Below are 22,312 nucleotides of genomic sequence, written 5' to 3' on the forward strand. Positions count from 1 at the left end.
ATTTTGAAGATAAAAGAAAGAGCACACATTAACAAACACACATAAACAAAACAATACCAAAAAAATAGAAGCAATACAGAATTTCAGACAAAGTGATGGGAAATTAACAAGGGTTGTTGTATTACATATTGTTATCTTCATATTAGTTACTCAGTTAAACAAATATAGGCATAACATTTAAATAGATTTTTAAAATATTTTCTGATTGATTATCGAGTAATGTATTCTATAACTTTGTTGAACACATTTACTAGCTCTGGTTGTGTGTATGTGTATTCTTTAGTGTTTTTCTTTTTATATGTAGATGAGCATGTCACCAGCAAATAGATAATTTTAATTCTTTCTTTCCAATCTGGATGAAGTTTCTTTCCTTTTCTTGCCTCAATGCCCTGACTCCTTACTAGCAATTCTATTCAGTTACCTTACTCAGTGTCCTATCACTGGACACAACACCCAACACCCACAACTTAAAGGAGGAGAGGTTTATTTGGACTCTCTTGGTCTGTGGCTGGCAGAGAGCAAATGGAGGAGCAGAGGATAGAAATGAACCCTTCTAGGTCACACACTCACTGCTCCGGCTCTTCCAGCCATGACTTTCCCACTATCAGCACATTCATCTCTGAACTCAGCACTGGCGAGTGTAGTGCCCCATGACACCATCCCTTCCAGAAGTCTTACTTCTGAATACGTGAGTATTTTGGTGAGCATTCTAGATCTAAACCATAAGAATGTTCAGAAAAAGTGATAAGAACAGATATCCTCGTCTGGTTTGTGATTTTAAAGAGAAAGCTTTTGGTCTTTCTCCATTATGTATGATGTTACTTATGGGTATTTCAGAAACGTCCTTTGTCAGGTACACAGTGCCCTCTTACATTCCTAATTTGTTGAGTGTTTGAACTATGAAATTGTGCTGGAGTTTTTCACATTATTTTTTGCTTTTGAGATGATTACATGTATTTCCTTTTATTCTATTAACATGGTGTACTACATTGGTTTGTTTTAATATGTGACTGACTACATTTATAGGATACACTCAACTTTGGAATGGTATATAACTACTTTTTGTGTAATGCTGAACTCAAGTTTATAACATTTTTTTGAGGCTTTTTCTCCATCAGCATTTGTAAGGACGTTAATGTGTAGTTCTTTTGTGATGTCTTTACTGGCTTTTGTATTAAAATAATAGTGGCCCCACAGAATGAGTAAAACGTGTTCCCATCATTTGTATTTTCTGAAATTTGGAAGTGGATGGGTATCAATTCTTTTAAAAATACTTGTTACATTACAGCAGTAAAACCATCTGGGCCTGGACTTTTCTTTGATGGGAGTTTTACTAACTCAGTCATTTTGTTTATAGTAGTTCTATTCAGATTTTAATTTCTTACTGAATTAATTTTGGAAGCTTACTTTTTTTCAAGAATTTGTGCATTTCATCCAAATTACATAATTGAAATACAATATTCATAGAATTCACTTATAATCTGTTTTTTTCTGTAAGATAAATAGTAATGTCTCTCCTGCTGTTTCTGCTTTTAGTAGTCTTGTTTTGTTTTTTTCTTCATTATTCTACTTATAAGTTTGTCGAATTGGTTCTAGAGGTAGAGCTCAGTGGCACAGCACCTGCCTGGAAAGTGCAAAGTACTGAGTTTAAGTTTGTGTACCAAAAACAAAGTTTGTCTAATTATTTTATCTTTCCAAGGCTCAAGTGTTGTTCCACTGATTTCTCTTTTTCCAACACTCTTCAGTTATTTACACTCTAATAATATACATTATTTCTTTTCTACTTTGCTTTGGGTTTAGTTTTCTCTTTTTGTACATTTTATTAAGATAGATGGATAGGTCATTAATTTGATATCTCTCTGTTTAATGAAAGTTGGCCTGTAGATCTTTAAGCTGTAAATTCACCCTTAACTACATTGTCTAACATTTTATAAGCTTTGGTGGTCTGTTCTCTTTTTATACATTTCATGACTATTCAAATTTTTCTTGTAGTTTCTCTTTTGCTCCATTGGTTATTCAGGAGTTTATTAAGTATCCCCACTTATGATTAGCTTCTGCAAGTGATTTCTAGTTTCACTGCTATAAGAAAACATGCATCTGTATTTTCATATGTTTTAAACTAATGGAGATTGGTTTCATGGCCCCAATATATGGTCATTCTTGAAAAATGTTCCATGTGCTTTTGGCATTAATATGCACTTTTTTCTTGTTGTGTGGAATGCTTTATTGATACCCATTTGATCTATTAGGCTTATACTGCTGTCTAAGTTCCTTGTTTACTTATTGGTATTCCTTCTAGCTATCCTATAATTAAAAGTGAAATACTAAAGTTTCCAACTCTTCTTATTAATATACCTGTCCTTCCTTTCAATCCTCCCAGGCTTTTCTTCATGTACTATGAAAGCTGTGTTATTTGGTGCATCTATATTTGTGGTTGCATAGCTTCTTGATGGATTGGCCCTTATGTCAGTGTACAATGTCCTTCTTTTTCTCTGCCACACTGCTTTTGACTGTTTTTTAAATTTTGTTTTTTTACATATGTCGCCATTCCAGCTTTTTTTCTTTATTGATTACATGGAATATCTCTTTTATTTTCAACTGATTTGACGACCTCTTATATATATATATATATATATATATAATATCTATCTATCTATTTATCTTTCTATCATCTATCTATGTCCATTGGATTGTAGTGAACATTTTTCCATTATAGTCTAATTCATTTTCATTCTAACTTAATTTCAATAACATGCAAAATTTTGCTTCTTATTAACCTAAGGAATTTCTTTCTTGAAAAGTGAAGTAATATGCCAATGATGACTGTGATGGTTAACCTTCATTTGTGGACCTAATTGGCTTAAAAGAGACCTAGGAGACTAGTAGAGCACATTTGTGAGTGTGTTTAGATAGACTGCAGACTTGTGTCCTTGGCAACTATATCTGGTCCCTAGTCCTTTTCCCTTGGGCTCTTCCCTGGCTCTCTGCATACCAGATAACGTCAGTTCAACAGCTTTCCTTCACTGTACCCTTCTGCCATGATGTTCCTTCCTTCCAGCCAGCCAACCATGAACTGAGGCCTCTGAAACCATGAGTCAAAATAAATCTTTCCTTTTTAGGTTGCAAGAGTCATGTGTTTTGTCACAATAATAGAAAGCTGACTAGTAGACTAACTTAAAATATTTCAGAATTTTTGTTCAAACATATTTTTAAAAGCTTTTATGATTTTTTTTTTTGTACTACATGGTTCCATGGCCATGTCCAATTTGCCCTATAGTATTGCCCCAATATGAAACACTAAATGGGGTATCTGTAACATTCTAGTGAATGGAAAAAAACCAAGCACAAAAATGCATAGTCACTTAACTCAGAAAATTTTAAACTACACTCTTTTTCAGATGAAATTAATTAATTGAATAGGTTATATCATGGTATCATTTACATTTTATCAAAACACTTAGGGGTTGATAGTCTCCAAAGAGTCTGCACAAAGTCTTGAGGTAAGTAACATAGGTATTGATGGACGTAAATATGCTCCTGTCATAAAACTTGGAAGGGTCTATGAAAAACCTTATGGAGATAGAAAAAACTATGACCACAATTATATTAAATTCAACACAATTAAACAACTATGTACAACCTGCGGTCACTGCTGAAGAAAGGGTTTGGGTTCCTACATGCTAGTAATGACTGAGGAGATTTAGGGTGAGCCTCACCTAATGAACAGAGTAGAGTTAATCCTGTGGACAGGGCTGAAATCATGAATAACTTTCTTCAGTATATTATTTACTACTGTGTATTCAATTAGCATTAATTAAACATCGTTATTGACTCCAAAAACAATTGAAATACATTATAGTAAAAAGGCTGAGACAAGATTTTCCAATTTTTTTCTCTTAACTGCTGGCAAAAAAAAAAGTCTTGCTCACTCTTGTACTGTTTGCAATAATTCTTTTATCTATTTTAAAAACAAAAACCCACTAAAAATGCATATTTAATAACAATCAAATGAAAACATCTAGACAAAGTTGCCAAGGAAGGAACAGCCAAAGCAGTTTGAGGAAAATGTAGCACCAAATGACCCTAGGAAGGAGGGGAGGAAGTACAGAGAATCCTTCAATAACCATGGAATTCTTGCTACTGTCAACTGACGAAGAGGTCAAATAAGAGAAAGAGTGAAGCTTATCCATGTGCAGCATTTGTGACAGCAATTTTGGTAGACGAATGTGAGTGGGAGAGAGATGGGAAAGAGGACCTTGGATAGGTACCTGCTGATGTCAGCAAGTGGAAAGAGTTGACTCGTGATGACTCCTATTTTCTCCACTGAGTGGGAGGAAAGGTTATTTTCTGAGAATGAGGGATTGGGGTTAGGGCAAATGGTTTGGAGAGATGGCACTGACTTTGAAACTGTCATTCTGAAGAATAGGTGAGAGTGCTGATGAGGAAAATCAAAGAGCTACTAGGCAGCTCTGTAGACATGATCAGGTTTGCAGACCATGACGGTGGAGGGACACAGATGTTTTAGAGGAGACCAGGGAAAAGCTGTGATATTTCCTGTAAACTCAGGTTCCCTTGAACATAAACACTATCTTTACTCTCTAAGCTCAGCAGAAAACATAGTCCTTGTACTGCAACTAGTAACCTAAAAATGTACATAGAAATGCCCATCTCTGCCACAGGATAACAATGGTAAGTATTTAAGCTGATTTCTGGGCATCAAAAGACATACTACAATTACCCTCTCTACTCTCTTTCTCTGATATTTTCCCAGTCAAGGGATTGCAATCATAGAACACTAATTATCCATTAGCTTACAATTGCAAATCTTTCCGATGGTGATGGTTGGTATTACACCTCTGTTAAGTGAAACCTCCAAAAAGGAAACAACCTACTTGTGGAAATTTATTTCTTGATTTTCATTTCTAAATGCTGTTCTCCATCACAAAACTTGATATGTCTTAATAGTAAGCAATCAGAGACTCAGAATCAAATCATAAAATCAGTGTCTATAATACTAAACAAATGGTATTAGAACTAGACAGCTTCTGCTAACCAAGTAGAAAATCATCTCAAATTTATACAGTAGAACTTTAAGCAGAATGAATTCAGAGCTAAAACTTGAACTCCAGCTCTAAACTGGTTCAGGGAAAGAACAGCACTAATTCAAAGTAAGATCTTTCATTGCTCCGTTTTCAGTACTTATGATAACTTTTTCTAAGCATGTGGTTAGAAGTGAGCAATGACTATTGTGTGGTCTTTCATTTTCTGTAGACTAGTAGGGAGGAGTTGAAGGAATCAACCTGAGTTCACAGCAGCACATCTCACCCATGTCAGAGGACCCATGGGACAAGGTTTTTTCCACTTTGATTTAAATAATTTCTGTGCTTTTCCATTAATTCTTCCTTTATTAATGAATAGGATAGACTAAGACTCAAGAACATTATAGATAGATAAATAAATTTTAGATAGATAGATATAGATATATAGAGAGATAGATAGATACAGATATCATAGATTTCAAAAGGGTACTATCTGGGAAGTATAAGAATATCAAGCCCTCATCCTAAATTGTGCAGACACTAGTCTGCACTTACAAAAGTATGCCAGAAAAAAATTGCCTGATCACAGCCATGTTTTAAGATCTTTAATCCTTGTCTATGATTAGGGGTAAAATGGCTTTAAAAACTTTTTTTTTTTTTTGGAATTTCTGGCTTTTCTGTGAAGATCAGCCTCTTCCTAAGCTGCCTCAACTTCAAATATTCTGCTGGCAGTGTCTGCACAAGAGGCTGCTAGGCTTCAGTCTGTCACGGGCCCTGGGATTCTACAGGGTCTAGAATCCTATGGTGTATGTCTATTCATTTCAAATGGTTTTCAAAAATAGAAAAATGTGAGAGGATGAATGCTTAATATTAAATGAAAGGGATCTTGTGCTACAAAGCACACATTCTACTTCTGGTGTACCGAACCATAATTTTGAGGTTGAATTTATATTCTTAATGTAATTCTAAAGTGGAACATAGCTTTTAAAACAGTAAAACAATAAAGGTGGTCATGCATAGCTTACAGATATCACTGTACTGGTAATGCCTGTACGAAAGGAGTCAGAGTTCTCCATGCACAGGTTGCTTTTAAATCCAGCCAAGATTCCAAGATAGTTTTAAACACTTGGACCACACTCTAAGAAAATATATAATGAGAGCGAGAGCCAGAGCACACAAGAGAAAGATAGTTGTGAGTTTTGCATGAACACTCTTCCAATACTAAAGCTTAAATTCTCATTTTGTTTCTGCTTGAGTTCTCCAGGCGCTCTATAACGTTAATTATATCTTACAACTCCAGGATATCATTAAGAATATGTGAAATCCTCATTTGTATTATTGTTAATTTGCATTTGTTCTTATACGTCTTTAGGGCTTGAATAATACTAACAGGTAAAAATTTAAAAAAAGAAACTCAAACAAAACTCTCAGTATGAATCACAATGATAAAGATGGGGTATTTATTCAATTGTACCCTGCACCCATTTAATAGAATTTGATGTTTATAGCTATAGTCGCCATGTGTTTTATATTCCATCCAGAGGATAGAAGGCCATTAATAGATTTCTGTTTTCAAAAGCAGTATTTTTACAAATCAGAGTCAGAGAATGCAAATGAAAATTACAGTAACTGATTCTGCAGCACAAGGTTTGCCTTGCAGGTGAGGGATGATCTGGCAAATCGATTACATCACATTTCACCATTCCTTACCTGAGCAACATTATATTTTCAAGGGCATTAATTCCAATTTAAGTTCGTAAATAAATGACAAATCCAAATATTCATTGTGCTATTTTGTCACTTAGAATCTTTCTCCAATTACACAAAGAGAAAGATGCAGAATAGCACTCTTTTAGGATCAATTGTACCATATTAAAATTGAAAAAGACATTGTATTTTGTTATCATTAATAAAGCTGTTCCTTAAGTGAGAGAGGTCTATCATTTTTTTGAAAGGCTCTCAATTTTCCTTCCTAGTATATCATATGCTTTGCAGGCAACAATGACAAAAAATAAAGCAGAGAAATCATTTATACTCTAACTTGTGTCACCCCCTCCCGGCCACACCTTCCTCTCTGTGCTGCAATCAACAAAAAATGACTTGAACTTTCAGGAAGAGTTTACCGTGATGAATTGCTTCCCTGGTTTGTGTGTGCCCCGCTTCATTTTATGGTGAAGATTTCTGTCTCAAGAAATTGTCGACCCAAGACACTACATCAAAGATTAGATATTAGGAATAAAATAGTACAGGAGATATTCTGTGACTTCTTAGAACCGAAAAGCATTTTATTGAAAAAGGTTTGTTTTCCTTGGCAGCCTTCCATGACCTCCTACTGTTGCCAAAACTAGCAGCCTGTCCTGCTGGAAGTGTAACTGCGAGGCAAGAGCCGCTGCTACAGAGCTCTTGCAGGATTTATCTCTAAATTAATATTTTCATCGAACACACTCATGATACCCGCTGCATAATCTTTAAATTGTCGGAAAACGCTGGAAGGAGGTTCTGCGAGTGACTGGCTGAAGTCATGCTTGAGATTTATGAATCTCTCAAGTCCACATTTGTGACTGACCTACAGCCTACCAGGGCTGCTGTTTCCTTTTCCTGATTCATGGTAAGTGCAGTGCCCTCCCAATAAGCCCCTGAGCCCATTAGGACTCAGCTCGTTCCCGTATGGTAAATATGCACATCTCCAGTGCCTTAATGCTTGGCTGCGATGAACTTGAATAGCAAATCTGGTTGCCTTTTGGTACCGCAGACCCTTCTCAGAGTGTCCTTTTACTACAGCGTGGGTGCAGCAAAGTTCAACTTACCTCCAGCTAGACTTAGAGGGGGTGCTTTTTAATCTATTTTACTCATAAAATACAGAAAACAGTTTTTCCCTTGCAACACAAATCTTAAGGTCCCTGGCCCAGGAAGCTTCCCATTTCTCCCACTGCCAGCACCACAGCTAATTATCAAAATTGCATAAAGATGGATATGAAGGTAAATATTAAAAGCACAAAAGGGAAGAGAAAGCAAATTATTTAAAATGTCAGAAAAGCCAAGACATTCATCTTCCCTGCCGCAATTTGTTTTTCATTAATAAAATATACATTGTTTTCTGCTAGGAAAAATTAGTGGTCACACAGTCTGCACGAAGCTTTGTCTCTGGCGAAATGAAGTCTTTGTTTAGACATCGGGGATGGGGGTTTTGTGCCATTGTCTAATCTGTCAGATTAGATGAGCACGTGTATTTAGGGGTGCAAAGATGTGCAGCCACACCTGCTGTGCAAAGCTGTGAATTCACAACTCTTCTGACTATTAAAATGTGTTATGCTGGGAGCTCTTTTGTTGTAATGGAACTGTTGGTGGTTGCGTGTTTGAAGTGGCGCAAGTGTCAGGCCTTGTCACCGTCATCCTAATCACTCCCAAAATAACCTCATATTTTGACCAGTTAATGGTAATGTGTAGCAAATTAAAGACCAGGCACCTAATAGATTTGGGAATGTTAATTTCACTTTGCACTCAAGTTTTTGAAAGCAAATACAAAAGTCTATTAATGCAATAATATTCACAACCCAGAAAAGCACTAGTCATTGGAGAACGAGTTTTGAAATCATACAGGAAGCAAACAAAAGATGCAAAGCAAAATACAAGGCCCGTATTGTGACAATGAACTTCCTGGCAGGAGAATAATGCTAAATGTAATCCTTAAAGAAAGCTAATTACCATTTCTTTATTTGATGATGTTTGTGCCTTTCATATGAATGTACCATGATAGTGTGTTCCCTCAGTTAACTACAAAATTATGCCTGGAAAGAGATAATGTTTTCCACTTAGACCTGGTTACGTAGGCCAGATTTTATAGTTTTCCTTGTTTTACTTTGCTAAAATTTAGCTACATTTAATGATCTTAAAAAGAAAACAAACCATACACGATAATATTAATTGGCTCGTGGATTAGCTCACCATGCAGTTTCTTAGCTGCTTTTCTATTAATTTTTTTATTTTTTGATATTGTTCATTTAGGGGCACTGATGCTTTGTTGAGGGTCTAATACTATAGGAATTTCAGTAGTGTCACTTGGTAGAATATTTGCTGAAGAATAGGGGCATTTTTTTCAACATTCTAAAATCAAAGGCAAAAATGGAGAAGGGAACAAAATAGTCCCTGTTGTCATTTCCCTAACGCTGAGCAGCTTGTGGCAGGTTTAATAGACCCTAATGTAGAGAGGCCTTTTTAGGGACCTTAGACCTGGATGGCCTCATTAATTCAAATGGTACGTGACAGTTCAGAGGTATCCTACGCCAGCCATTACCTGCATAAACAGGCTCTGATGCCAGCGTGGCACGTATTGTCCTCGGATCAGAATTCCTCATATTCCAAAGCTGTGATTAGAGAAAATCTCAAACATGTAAGGATGCTCTTTCTTCCTAAGTACTAATCAAATCCGGTCCTAAGTTCTTTTCCAAAAGAGATTTTTAAGTAGCTTAATGTTATCCTACAAGAATACACTGCGAACTTAACAAGGGAGAGACATGGGCTTGAAATATTGAAAGATATTGACATCCTTCAGCTTTTCCCACATTGTCACCTCCCCTAGACTCTGGCATACAATGAAGTGGTTCTCATCTGACAACCATCACAATGCTGAGTTCCAGATTTCATACAGTGTAACATCTGGATGGTCCTGCAGATACAGCAGGGTGACAGCTTCACACATTCCCTGAAAAGAGGCGTCCACACGCTGACAGTTACTCATCATTGGGAAAAGAAAAAAAAAATGAAATGGAAGAGCGATTTTCTTTCAGCATTTTAATTTAGGCTAATCTATGTGCAATACATTATCTAATAGCAACCAGCCTACAAATAGTTCTCTGGTACAACTTAAATTTGCAGCTGGTCTGAATTATAGCAAGAAATATTTTACCTTGTGACAGAAAAGGGAAAAGTTTTCGCTGAAAACCAAACTTCATAGAGTGAAAGAAATAAAGAGAAATAAAAGATTGGGTTCAATTTAATTAACTTTGTAATAATCTTAAATTAATCCTATTTTTTCTCCTTATACAAATGCTGCGAAAAAGATGTTGAATAATGCCAAAATAAATGTACAAATTTGGTATTTAATTAAATCACATTGAAATTAATTTCAAGAACTGCTTATTCATTGAAAAAGGATTTCTTCATAACAGAATTTCTCAATTTAAAACTTAATAAAGAAATAATAAACATATGAACATTGGAAATCAGCATTCACATATATTTTTCTACTTAAAATTTTCTGCAAACTATTAATATTTACTTTTTCACTCAGCCTCTGTGACAATATTGACATTCTATTTTCTAAACATTTCTTCCAAACCCTGCATCCTTGTTTCTGGTCATGTTTTATCTGGGTATGAAAATACTGGTGCTCTTTAAAACTTTGCTCCACAGATCACATTTAAAGAGAAGCTGATATACAAAGATTGGTTTCCATTTCCTGAAATTAATGAAACTGATTCTATGCAGTAGATCTTTAGGAAGGAAAATGCTTTATTTAGTAGAAGATATTAAAAATGTTATGCAGACTTCTCCCTCTCTGCAGCATACCCAGTCCAGATAAAAAGATTCAATAGTCTGACTCACATTTTTACTTGCTGGATTAGTCTTTATATTTGTTTTGATAGAAAAGCAGGCAATAGCCTATTTCATGGACAATAAATTCAAGATAGTAATGATGAGATAGTATTGTCTCTGCTAAGTGCGCCCAGATTGGAAGGTCACATATTTGACCTTGATCTAGTGTGGTCCTTAATGAATCTATATACTTGATTAGAGTTACTGTCTTTTTATGGCTCAAAATAGCTTTGCATGGAAAACCAGTTCACTTTCTGTAGAACTGGGAGAATTATTTCGCTTCCAACGCATCCTTAAAACTTTCCCAAACACTTTTAATTGTGTGCTTTAAAATTTTTAACCTTCCAGAAAACTCTGTTTCTTCAGACCACTTCTAGTTCTGTTTTACAACCTTCATTGCCTATCACAGGCAAAAACCACCTCTCTGCACCTTTATTCTAATGAAAAATTTCTGACTTAAATACTCAGGAGAATTGATGAGATGTCACATTAAAGCCCTAGCCTTGTAGTTATTTCAGCATATTCAAAGCTTTCTTTTGCCTGTCCAATTCATGGAACAGATGGAAAAAATGCTGTTTAATATGTCACATGGAAAGATTTGTATAAATAAGGGTAAAATATCAGCAGAAAGGATTGCAACCCAGAGCCACTATATATACGTTTTGTCTTTTTTTTTTGTTTGCCTTCCTTCTTTTATTCACTTATTGTTATTGGCTATTGGCTACCAAATCATTGGGATTTATGTTTAGGACTGAGTCACAGATATCTCTATGAATGCACCACTTTGCACGCAGTACACTTTATTATACCAGGGTCTTTGACACGCTCCCTGCTCTGCGACGGAGCTCTCCTTACCTGTGGGGAAGCTCCATCTATCTGTCTCTCTGCTTCTCCAGCTGCATCACTCACTCTTAATTCAAGGAAGTGATTTCTTACTTCTTGTCATTGTCTTTCCTCCTCGCACTCACTCTCCATCCATCAGGACTCGTTTCCTGATTCTGTGACTGCTGGCCTCATGCGTTTCCCTTACTCCGGTCCTCTTTGAGAAACAGGACCCAGATTTTTTTTTCTCTCCCTTTTTCTTTTTAAATAAAACTTTTTGAACCTGTTTCTTTTTTTCCTTCTGTATCTTTGTTTTCCCATTTAAGACTGAGAGAGGGCACAGAATCGGTACAAAAGCAATCCCACATATGAACATTCCTGAAGAAATAAGATTTTTTTTTAAGTTTCCAATAGTATGGAATGGTAGGCTTCCAATTATTATCTATTAATAAATACAGTGATCTTTTAAAATCAAGAATGTTTACACCTTGGAGGGATTAGTTCTCAGGTGTAATGTCTTTCTAGCAACAATAAAAAATCAGAATAGAAGAGATGTTGCGTGCATTTCCAGTTGTGCTTTCTATTGCCAGACTCACATTTGGATCTACAAACTGTAGCACTTTATACACCTAACTCTTTCATAATGCTGCTCCTCTGCTTTTTAAAAATGTGCTGGACATATTTTAATATATGATTTTAGTGGATATATTTATTTTAAAATAGCAGTAGAAGACAAGTTATTCTAATCATAGCAGGAATCTCACATGGAATTTAATAGTTTCAAAAATGTTTGTATTGTATGAAGAGTTTGCTAAGCCCTTCACAATGAATAAACATCAACCTGTATATCCTAAAATTTAAAGATAAAACAAAATGCAATTTGAAAAGAGATTGCTGAGTCTATTCTTGAATTTCTTTCTGACATTAAACAAGGCCGAATTTCAGTTACGTACCACTTAACATAAACACCTCAGAAATGGTCATTTAAATAGATATTTTAATTCCATTCCGTTCCAATTTGAGTGGGAATTCTTTAGTAACTGTGAAACGTACTTTGTCTTTAAGAAAAAAAAGCCAAAACTACTTCCCTAAAGATCTTCAAATACTCATAAAAATCAAAAAGAAATTTTAACAAACCTCACAGTTTAAACTGAGAACCCAAACTATCTGTACCATCCCTGTAATATAATTTGTATCAATTTTTTTCCTAGGCAAAGTAATGACCCATTCACCCTTCCATTAATTACTACGGGAGGCGGGGAAACTCAGAGTGATATAAATGCAGTTCAATAGGAAATAAATTGATTTTCCTTTGCTGAATGTAATTGTCATATAAGTAGACCATAAGCTATGATACAGGCAACACCCATGGTTTATTGTAAGTGAGCTCACATTTTCATATACCCTAGTAAACGGAATAAAATATTTAACATGGTGTTAAGGCTCAATTTTCTTCCTCCTCTTCTTGACAATAATGCCATAGTTCAATATCTTGGACATTTTTTTCTTGAAGAGGATGAAGTACGATTCTTTGCAAGCGATATTAATCTATTTTGCTATCTTAGCAGGGATACATTAACCAGACCGAACTCTGAACACGTTTTTATTTCCTACTGTAGAAAAGACAGGAGATAGCTCATTAAAATATATCAATGAATAATAACTTCTTCCTTTAAATGAACTAATATCTAAGTTTAATGAAGCTCAGTTTATAGTGATTTTCTGGCTGAAGTACTCTTCTTTCTGCCTAATTATGGCACAGCTTGCAGACAACAAGGAGTGTCTTTAACATTGGATAAGAACCTAGGCTTTTATCGCAATCAATAGTCTTTAGCCTTTGAACTCGTGTCGGTGGAAGACCAGTCCGTCACGTTCAGTTCTACCTGACCTCTTTCTTCTTGATGCATGCTGCCATTTACAAAAGAAGCACCCCCCCACACACACATGCGTGCTCACACATGTTCATACACACCCATGCACACGCCTAAGACAGAAGCAGGCGAAGTGCACGCATTTTTTGTGTGCCCGTGTGTCCCTGTGCATGTGCACCAGCGTGTGCGGACAGGGTCCTTTATGGCTGTAAAGATGTGTGACTGTAATAATGATGTTAAAATTTTCTTGTTTCCTTTCACTGGGCTTTGTGTATCTCAAAGGAGCCCCATATGGTGCTCTTTGTCCGTGTCATTACCTCGTTACAGCCACTGTCTGCCAGCCAAAGGTAGACCGAGCTCTGCAGCTGTAGACAGCGATACAACTGGAATTGTCTAAGGTCAACAGTGCCGTAATTACTTTAAAATGTCAGCGTACAATAAAATACAACAGTTCATCTGGCAGAAAGCAAATTAGCTTTGACCATAGCGTAATTACCCTTTTCTCAGCACCATTAGAAGAGATCAAATCTCCACATTCAGTGTTTGAGGAAAGGCCATCAGAGTACACTCTACCTGACAAGGATGCACATTTGCCATTTTGAGATGTAATTAATTGTCCCTATAATAGAAATTTTTATATTTGACTCTGGAATTGAAATGTGTAATAACCTGGCTTCTTCATTTTAACCATTTTGATGCTGGGGGAAAAGGAATGTGTTGTGAAATACAAATATGTAGTATCAGTATCACTTGGAACATATTTTTATTTTGAGAACAATTAGTTCTGCTGCAGGAGGATTTATTCTGAAGTGATTTCCGCATGTGTTAAGGATGAGGCTAATATCTAGATCCTATATTGAAGGAAACGAATTTAAGAAATTAGCATTATTACCCTCTTCTGGTCATAGCTTCTGTTTCATCTTTGCATGTGCATTTCCTGTCTGCCAGGGATAATGCGACCTGAAGTGGCTTTCAGACATATTAAAGGTTGATTTCCGCCACTGATCTTCATCTACACCTCTACTGCACATGGGGTGATGTAGGAGGACGTGCACCCTCCCCCACCTCCCCCGGGCTTAATGTGCCTTTATGCCTAGAACATCCTCTGTTTTGCAGACAGCCATCATTAATGGTGCAGGGTATGAATGCAACAATGATACCGTAATTTGATTAGCTAGGAGACAAACAGCAAGGATCTGACCAGTGACAGTCCCTGAAGGGCAAAGTCTTCAACGCTGTTTGTTGACTTTCATTAATATTTAAGGGCGCCAAAGATGCTTTAAACTGATTTGAAATGACTTAAGGTGTCTGAGCAGCATTATTCCTTGTGCGTGGTTGTTGAAACACATGAAACAGCTGTTTGGTATTACAAGAGCCTGGCACTGTATTTAGGGAATTCCACCACCATAAAGATGTTTACACTTTCATGATGCTCCATTCACTGTGTTGTGGGCTTCTTCACAGTATTTCAAATGAAAAAGTGTTCTCTTGGGTTCAAAAATCTCCCTTTTAAGCACAGATTTCCTGGATGGGGGCAGAGGAGGACTATTCATGCAATCCTTGGGAAACATCTTAGATAGCAAGAAAATTCTTAACATGACCCCTTGTAATTGAACCATTGCTTGCTTTAATGTACTAAAGCCAAATTAATAAACAAACTTGCTGATGAAATCACTGGAGCACAGCATCGATCAATTTGTCTCTTTAGAGCCGAAATCCTCGCACACACTAGGGTTTTTCCGCAGATGCTTGGAATGTTTTGTCCAATGTTTTGGACTGTTTCAACGTGATATACTACTCACAGACAAGTTCACAGTATAAGACATAATAAGGGCAGGGGGATGTTTAAAAATAAGCTAAACCTCAGGTGAATTTGTGAAGGAGATGTAGTAAGTTAGGGAGAAGAGAAAATGCTTTCTTTGGGGCTCACCTAAACCTAGATTAAATCAAGATACTTGTAAATATATTCAAAGTGGCTGTCACATGGTGAGATTGAAAGGGCCTAGTCAGAATGACTCTTTTAAGTTGGAAAGCCTGAGTAGACTGTAACTTCCAGTAGCCAGTGAGTGATATAAATTAATGCCTTGCTATTCACTTGACAGAGATGTGATAAATTACTCAATATTTGGAAGGTCCTTTGGTGAGTAATCAGTCCTCCTCTGAAACAGCCTCAACCTTTCCTTAGCCCAGAATTTAAGGCCTTTCACAATCTTACCCAAATTCAACTTTGCATTCATCTTTTCTCACTGAAAATTTTCTACTCCAGCTACATTATCTCCCTAGCCTTCACATCCTTAGCCCTCCACTTCACAATGTGTCTTTGCAGGTGTTTCCCAGGGTGCTTTTTGTGGGGTCCCATTTCTGCTTCTTAGTCCTCCATAACAAGATTTGCATTCCACTGCCTATTGCAGAACGTCCATAACGATCTGATTCACTTTACAATCAGATCTTTCTTTTCTGAATATCTAAAAGTTATAGTAGTTTTGAAAGATTCCAACAAGGAGATGATGTCTTTGATGTTTTACCATTTCCTTCATTTCATCTGCATCAATTTTAATAAGAGAAGGGAGTTATTGATCGCAGAGATAAATTACTTGTCCTTGTTTCTACCCTTGGTCGGCTCTCATGCTGTGCCTCCAAAATGTGGGTAAGGCCATTTAGATGTGGAATTTACAACAGACAAACATGTAACAGTAGAGAGCAGAGTGATGGCTTCCAAAAGGGTGTTGGAAGGTGGGTGGAGAGATGGTACCCAGTAGCCACAATGAGTTACAATGAGAACAGAGAATACATTGCTGAGACCAGCGGCATAGCATGGGACGATGCTGCAGTTGATGATAATGAACGGCATATTTAACACCTGTTGGCAGTAGATTTGAACTGTTGTTAGTACAAAAAATAAGTAGGTGTGGTGATGAATGTTAATTAGCTTATTTTAATTCCACAATGAACACATTCATTATAATATCACATCAAAGTCCATAAATATATACAATTGCAATTTATCAAGCAGAAAGTTAAGTAGAAAGAAAAGGAGGTGAGAAACTTGAGAAAAGTGTGAAGTTAGCAGTGTTTATATAAAATAAGTGAATATTTGTTACATATGGAAAAAATAATTAGGAAGCAACAAGATGAAATGTTCCTAACCCTAAACAAACGCTCCGTCAATTTCAGCTTGTTTTTGTATGACCCAGTGGCATAAAATAAATCGCTCAAACTGAAAGCACTGTGCAGAAACACTATAAATGACTGTAAAGTTAAGGGCTGGGGATATAGCTCAGTGGCACAAGTGCTTGCCTAGCAAGCATGAGGTTTTGAGTTCAATTCCCAGTACCAGCAAAAAACGTGTGTAAAGTTAAGAAGGAAATCAGAAGCTAAATAGATTACTTTGTTAATGTATTCAATATCTTGGGGGAAAAAGCAAGCATTCTTGGAGAGACCACAAAGCAAATCAATCAAAAGATGTTATAAAGAAAATATAAAGAGGGATAAATCTTGAAAATAGAATTAAAATTAACATTATGCGTATTAGTGGAATTCTATCTGATTGTAGAGAGGCAAAAGTCCTGCAGAGAAAACAATGTATACCAGCTTTTCATCCTCAATTTAGCAAGTGGTCATTGGAAAAACATCCAGTTATTCACTTGCTTTACCTTTACTTTAGTTACCCAAATCATTAAATCTGTTTTTATAATAAAATATTTGTTAAATGTATCAGTTCTCAATTTTTTCCTTCAAACATTGATATCTGAGCATCAATTCATGAATCCATTAATTATTTCAATTAATGGAAGTCATTAACTCTTGCTTTAAACCACACATGGACCTGGACAGGCCAAGCCTACCACAGGGTTTAGGATTAAAAAAAAAATAAAATAAAGGCAAGTTTATGAAGAATTCCAAGTTTTTAAATTTATGAAGAATTCCAAATATTTAAAGTTATGAAGAATTCCAAGTTTTAAAATTTATATATATTTATATTTTAGCTCTTTCTACAAAACTATTTTGAAGCCACTTAACATTAAATAGAATGTGTAGCAGCTGTAATACAGTTTTAGAAGTAGATTTGATGTACTATCTTTGGATAGATCTATTTCATATCTTTACTTCTCTTGTTACACTTCAAACCCCCCTGCCTTCTGTCAGTCTCAATGCATGAACTGGCCTTTATTCCACTGCCAAAAACAAAACAAAGCAAGAATTTTACCTCTGGCCCAAATGAAGTAACAGGAGCAGACTTACTCTTAGCTGTCCTTTAAATGTGTCCTCCAAAATCCGTGTGTTGAGAGCTTAATGTTCAATGCCACAGTGATGGGAGGTAGAGACTAAAGAGAGGTGATCCTGACATGAGAAGTCTACCCTGATGAATGAATTTAATAGCAGCATCATGAGTGTTGGTTTGTTATACTTGCAAATTCAGTCCCCTCCTTCCTTCTCTTTTATGGTATGCATGATGTCTTAGCATGTGATGCTTCCCCCATGCCACAACACAGCCACAATGCACTCGTGAGATTTAGCCCAGTGAGTGTAGATCTCCCAGCCTCCTGAACCGTGATCAAAATAAGCTTTCATAGTTCACAGGTCACCAGTCTAGAGGTGTTCTAACAGCATGGAATGGACAAAGATTCCCTCTAGGCCCAAGTAACAGAAAACATTAAAAAATAGTTTGGAAAATAAATGAAAACAAATAGTGTATGATGGTGAGAGATCAGAAATCAATGAGTTAAGCCTTATTATTAGCACAGTTTACTGGCTTGAAAGAGATTCCAGACGGTACTATATGGAAGAGAAAATACAAGGAAGCCCAGGAAAGGACTCAGTAACTCCCTGCACCAAAAAGATAAAGTAGAATGTCTCAAAAGATGAAGTCAGGTGGATTTCCCAGGGCAGAATTTCAGAGAAAAGAGGTTTGTGTGAACAGAGAATCCCAAAATGCTGCAGAAAATGCTCAGCACAGCAGTGATGAGACCCTGTGTACGAGGAAACCACCCAAGATCAGAGAAGGAGCCTGCACAAAGATGGAAGAAAGCACTTCTATGGATCACAGTGCCAGGGAAAATGCCCGTTCCCCACCAGCGAGACTGGGAAACCACATTCACTCCTGAGGCACACAAGTTATGAGGAAGGTCTTGCTTCAGTACTGAGTAATAATTAGCTTCAGATAAATCACTGTTCCAGATCTCCTAAAAAATCCCAGAAGACCTACAAGTATCAAACTGTTTCTGAGTAATTGAATTCCAAAGCAAATCTAAAGGACACTTGCAGAAATAAAAATATCCACCACAAAACTAGGTAAAAATAACAGTGTTTGTCATCAAATAAAAGATTTCCAAGCCTGCAAAAAGAAAATAACATATATATATATAAAATGAATCATTAATTAATCAAAACTTACCCAAAACTGAAATAAATACTAGGATGAGCTAATGAGGGAATTAACAGTCATAATAAATTTTTTTAAGTAATAATTGTTTTAAAAATTGTAGTAATAAATTTTTTTAAAAAGCCAAGTGAGCATATGAAATATGTAAAGTAACTATAGACTAAATTAAACAACCAAATAAAACTGCTAGAGACAAAAATTAAAACATGTAACATTTTAAAAAATACCCTGAGTAAGACAGGTGGCAACTCAGTTCTGTAGAAGAAATAGCTAGTGAAATTGGGAAAAATGGAAATAGCAACTATCCAAAATAAAATAGACAGAGGGAAATTTTTTTTTTTAAATAAAACTAACCTCAGACACGCTAGAGAACTTCAAGTGAAGAAATAAGTGTGCAATTGGAGATGCTAATGATAAATGGGTGGGAATGTTTATAGATGCAAAGGCTGAAAAGTTATTCAATTTTATACATATCGTGAACCGTCAAATCAAAAACAATTCAATAAATTGGTTACAACCACTGATACACAGAAAGGCACAAAAAGGAGAGGGAGAAAAAGGCATTTTACCAACTGAGCTATCAAGAAAAGGATGACAGTTGATTTCTTTTGGAAAAAAATGAAAGCACAAAAGTTAGAAAATCATTGTTTTTTAATTTCTGAAAAATAAAAATATCCCTGACAACCTAGAATCCCAGGCATATGGAAATACATTTTTAAAAACAAATGTAAAGATAAACATGTCTCAAATATACAAAAACAAAAAGCTAAACAGATGAGTCAATAGCACACTGTCACTCCAAGTAGTTCTAGAAGAAGTCTTTTCAGGCAATAAGAAAATGGCAAATGGAAATAAATGTCAACAAAGGAATAAAGAATGCATAAAATGTTACCTCCATAAGTAAATGTATATGCTACTTTTCTCAAAAGAATTTTCTTACCAGAGATTTCTTATTTATGTCACTGAAAAAGGTAATTGTCTCAAAGAACAATGTGTTCTGGAGTATATTGCATGTAAAAGCAAATTTTATGACAAATGTCTAAAAGTAAAGGAATAGAAGTGTGCTATTGTAATAATATACATGAAGATGTATAGCAATGCTAATTCTATTACTATACTTGAGGATGCTATCATTAGAAGGCAGACTGTAATCACTGAAGGGCGTATACACGCTATGCAACTAAGGAAACTACTAAATTAGAAACATAATGAGTCATAAAAAAACCCAAAACTGAGGTAAAATGTAGTCAAAAATATTCTAAATTAGGATAATCTCCAAAAAACAATTAAGTACAAGAGGAAAATAAAGCATATAGCAAACTGATGGATGTAATTCCAATCATATCAATAATGGAAGAATGGAAGATATATTGTATATTAGTCCTAGTCAAAAGCAAACTATTAAAATCATGATAGATTACAGAAACAAAGAATACTGTAAAGACGATAAAAACAGGTTATTTCATAATGATAAAGTAGTCAATTAATCAGGACAAAAGCATTGTAATATTGTATATTTCCAATAACAGTTTCAGACACAAAAATAAAACTTCTAGATCTGTCAAGTGAAATTCACAAATGCACAATTATAGTTAGATTTCAGTACTATTTTCCTGATAACCGACAGAACATATAGATAAAAAATTAAGGAGGGTACAATAGCCCTGAACATGGCTATCAACCCATGTTATCTACCTGACATTCATGGAATAATCCATCTGAATAAACTAAACACCCTTCCTTCTCAAGGGCACATAGAACATTTATCAAGATTGATCACATATTGGATAAGAAGATGTCTCATTATTTCAAAAGGGTTCAAGTAATGAGAGTACGTAAGTACCACAACGTATTTCTCAGACTGCAAAGGAATTAAATTTGAAATTAAGTAAAGCAATATCTCAGAAAGGCCTTAAAATGTTTGGAAGCTAAGTGATATACTTCTGAATAAAAGATAAATTAAAGATGAAATCAAAATGCAAATTAGAAAGTATTTTTTAACTGAATACAACTAAAATCAGGACATTTGAAATGCTTAAGGAGCAGCTAAAGTGATATTTAGAAGGAAATGCATAACACTAAAGCTCCTACATTAGAAAATAAAGAAGGTTGCAAATCAGCATCTAAGCTCCCAAATTAAGAAATCAGGAAAAGCACAAAAACAAAGCATAAGAAATAAAAAGTTGGAACAATAGAAAAAATACCACAATGAGACAAAAATCAAGTTCTTTGAGAAAAAAGTCAAGAAAATGTTATAGCACTAGAACAGTTATTAAGAAAAAGGGAAAAGAGGAAAAAACAAATTATCACTGTAAAAAATAAGATAACATCAGTATACATTAAACATATTAAAAGGAAAATGAAATAATGTAATAAGCAAATTTTTTCTACAAATTTGAAAATTTAGAACTAGACAAAATATTTGAAGCAAAGTATTTCCAAAGCTCATTCAATAACCAAGAAGAAAACATAATAGTTCTCTTCCTATTACACTAGTTTGGACAATGGCTTAAAAATTTCCCAAAACAAAATGTGAGTAGGATATTTCAAAATGAATTTTTCCATTTTGAGATATTAGACAAATTTAGCTTTTACTTTCTACCTTGATATTTTCCGGAAAATTTACCCTCCAGAACAGAAGGAAAATATGCTCCTGCTTATTTCTATGTCATTATACAATGTGAAGGTGTTTGAATACTTCCTGACAATTGTTTAACAGTAATAGTTGGGCAGAAATAGTGGAATCTAGGTTATAGGCTTCCTCTATCCATATAACCTTGTCACTCATATAAGAAACTGCTCAAAACGTCATGTTGAGTAAGAAATCATGGTGATTCAGAGCTACATCCCTAACGGTGGTTATTAGCCCCACTTCTGTTATAAAATACTTTGAGAATCTCTGCTGAACGGTGCTTTGGAAACTAAGCACTCTTTAGCACATTTAAACACACACACACACACACACACACACACACACACAGTGTATTTCCCATCATACTATCCTAACAAAATGCATGTATCTTTTACTCTGATAAATAAGCTAATTGTATGTTTTTTCCTCAACAGTTTTTCTCATACACACCCCTAAATGGAGGCGTGTGTCAGCATAGGGCCAGTGAAAAGGATCAGGTACATACGCTTAAGTGAAAAAGCTCTGTCAAGATGCATTTCATCCTGATATGCGGTAATACAGATGGGCAAGGGAAAGCCAAACACCACATGGAGACCATTTGTTCCTTCAAAGCACCACGCAGATTCGAAACTTCAGATGAAAATGTCCGAGCTGGCAACTTCAAAGGGCAAGAATCAAAAACTAAAAACCAACAATTGAGAACTGTACCTTGCATACATAAACACTGAGTGTGCACATGTGTGCCAATACCGCCCATCCATGGAGCATATCTGATGTCAAAACATATTATCTTAATAGCTGAATTAGAAGATAACTGCTAAAAACTCTGAATTCATAATGCTTTGTGTACGTAAAAAAAATTCATAAGCTTCTAAAGAAATCCTGGAATATACATTTGACGTTCTTTACATTTAATTAGGCAAAATCAAATCCTACAAGTTGGTTTATTAGATTTCTCCAAGGCCAGTTG

General features: G+C 35.5%; 1 long non-coding RNA gene across 1 annotated transcript in view; it reads left to right on the forward strand.

The window, feature by feature from the left end:
- Positions 1-625: 625 nt before the first annotated feature.
- LOC102024337 overlaps positions 626-22,312 on the forward strand; it is a 43,015-nt gene continuing 21,328 nt past the window's right edge. Inside the window, exons 1-2 of the long non-coding RNA XR_260572.1 lie at positions 626-688; positions 16,073-16,075. This is a non-coding gene — a long non-coding RNA (uncharacterized LOC102024337). The remainder of the gene's footprint in view (positions 689-16,072; positions 16,076-22,312) is intronic.

This window comes from Chinchilla lanigera, unplaced genomic scaffold (genome assembly GCF_000276665.1).
Source record: "Chinchilla lanigera isolate Chin_1 unplaced genomic scaffold, ChiLan1.0 scaffold00017, whole genome shotgun sequence".
Classification (NCBI taxonomy): domain Eukaryota; kingdom Metazoa; phylum Chordata; class Mammalia; order Rodentia; family Chinchillidae; genus Chinchilla; species Chinchilla lanigera.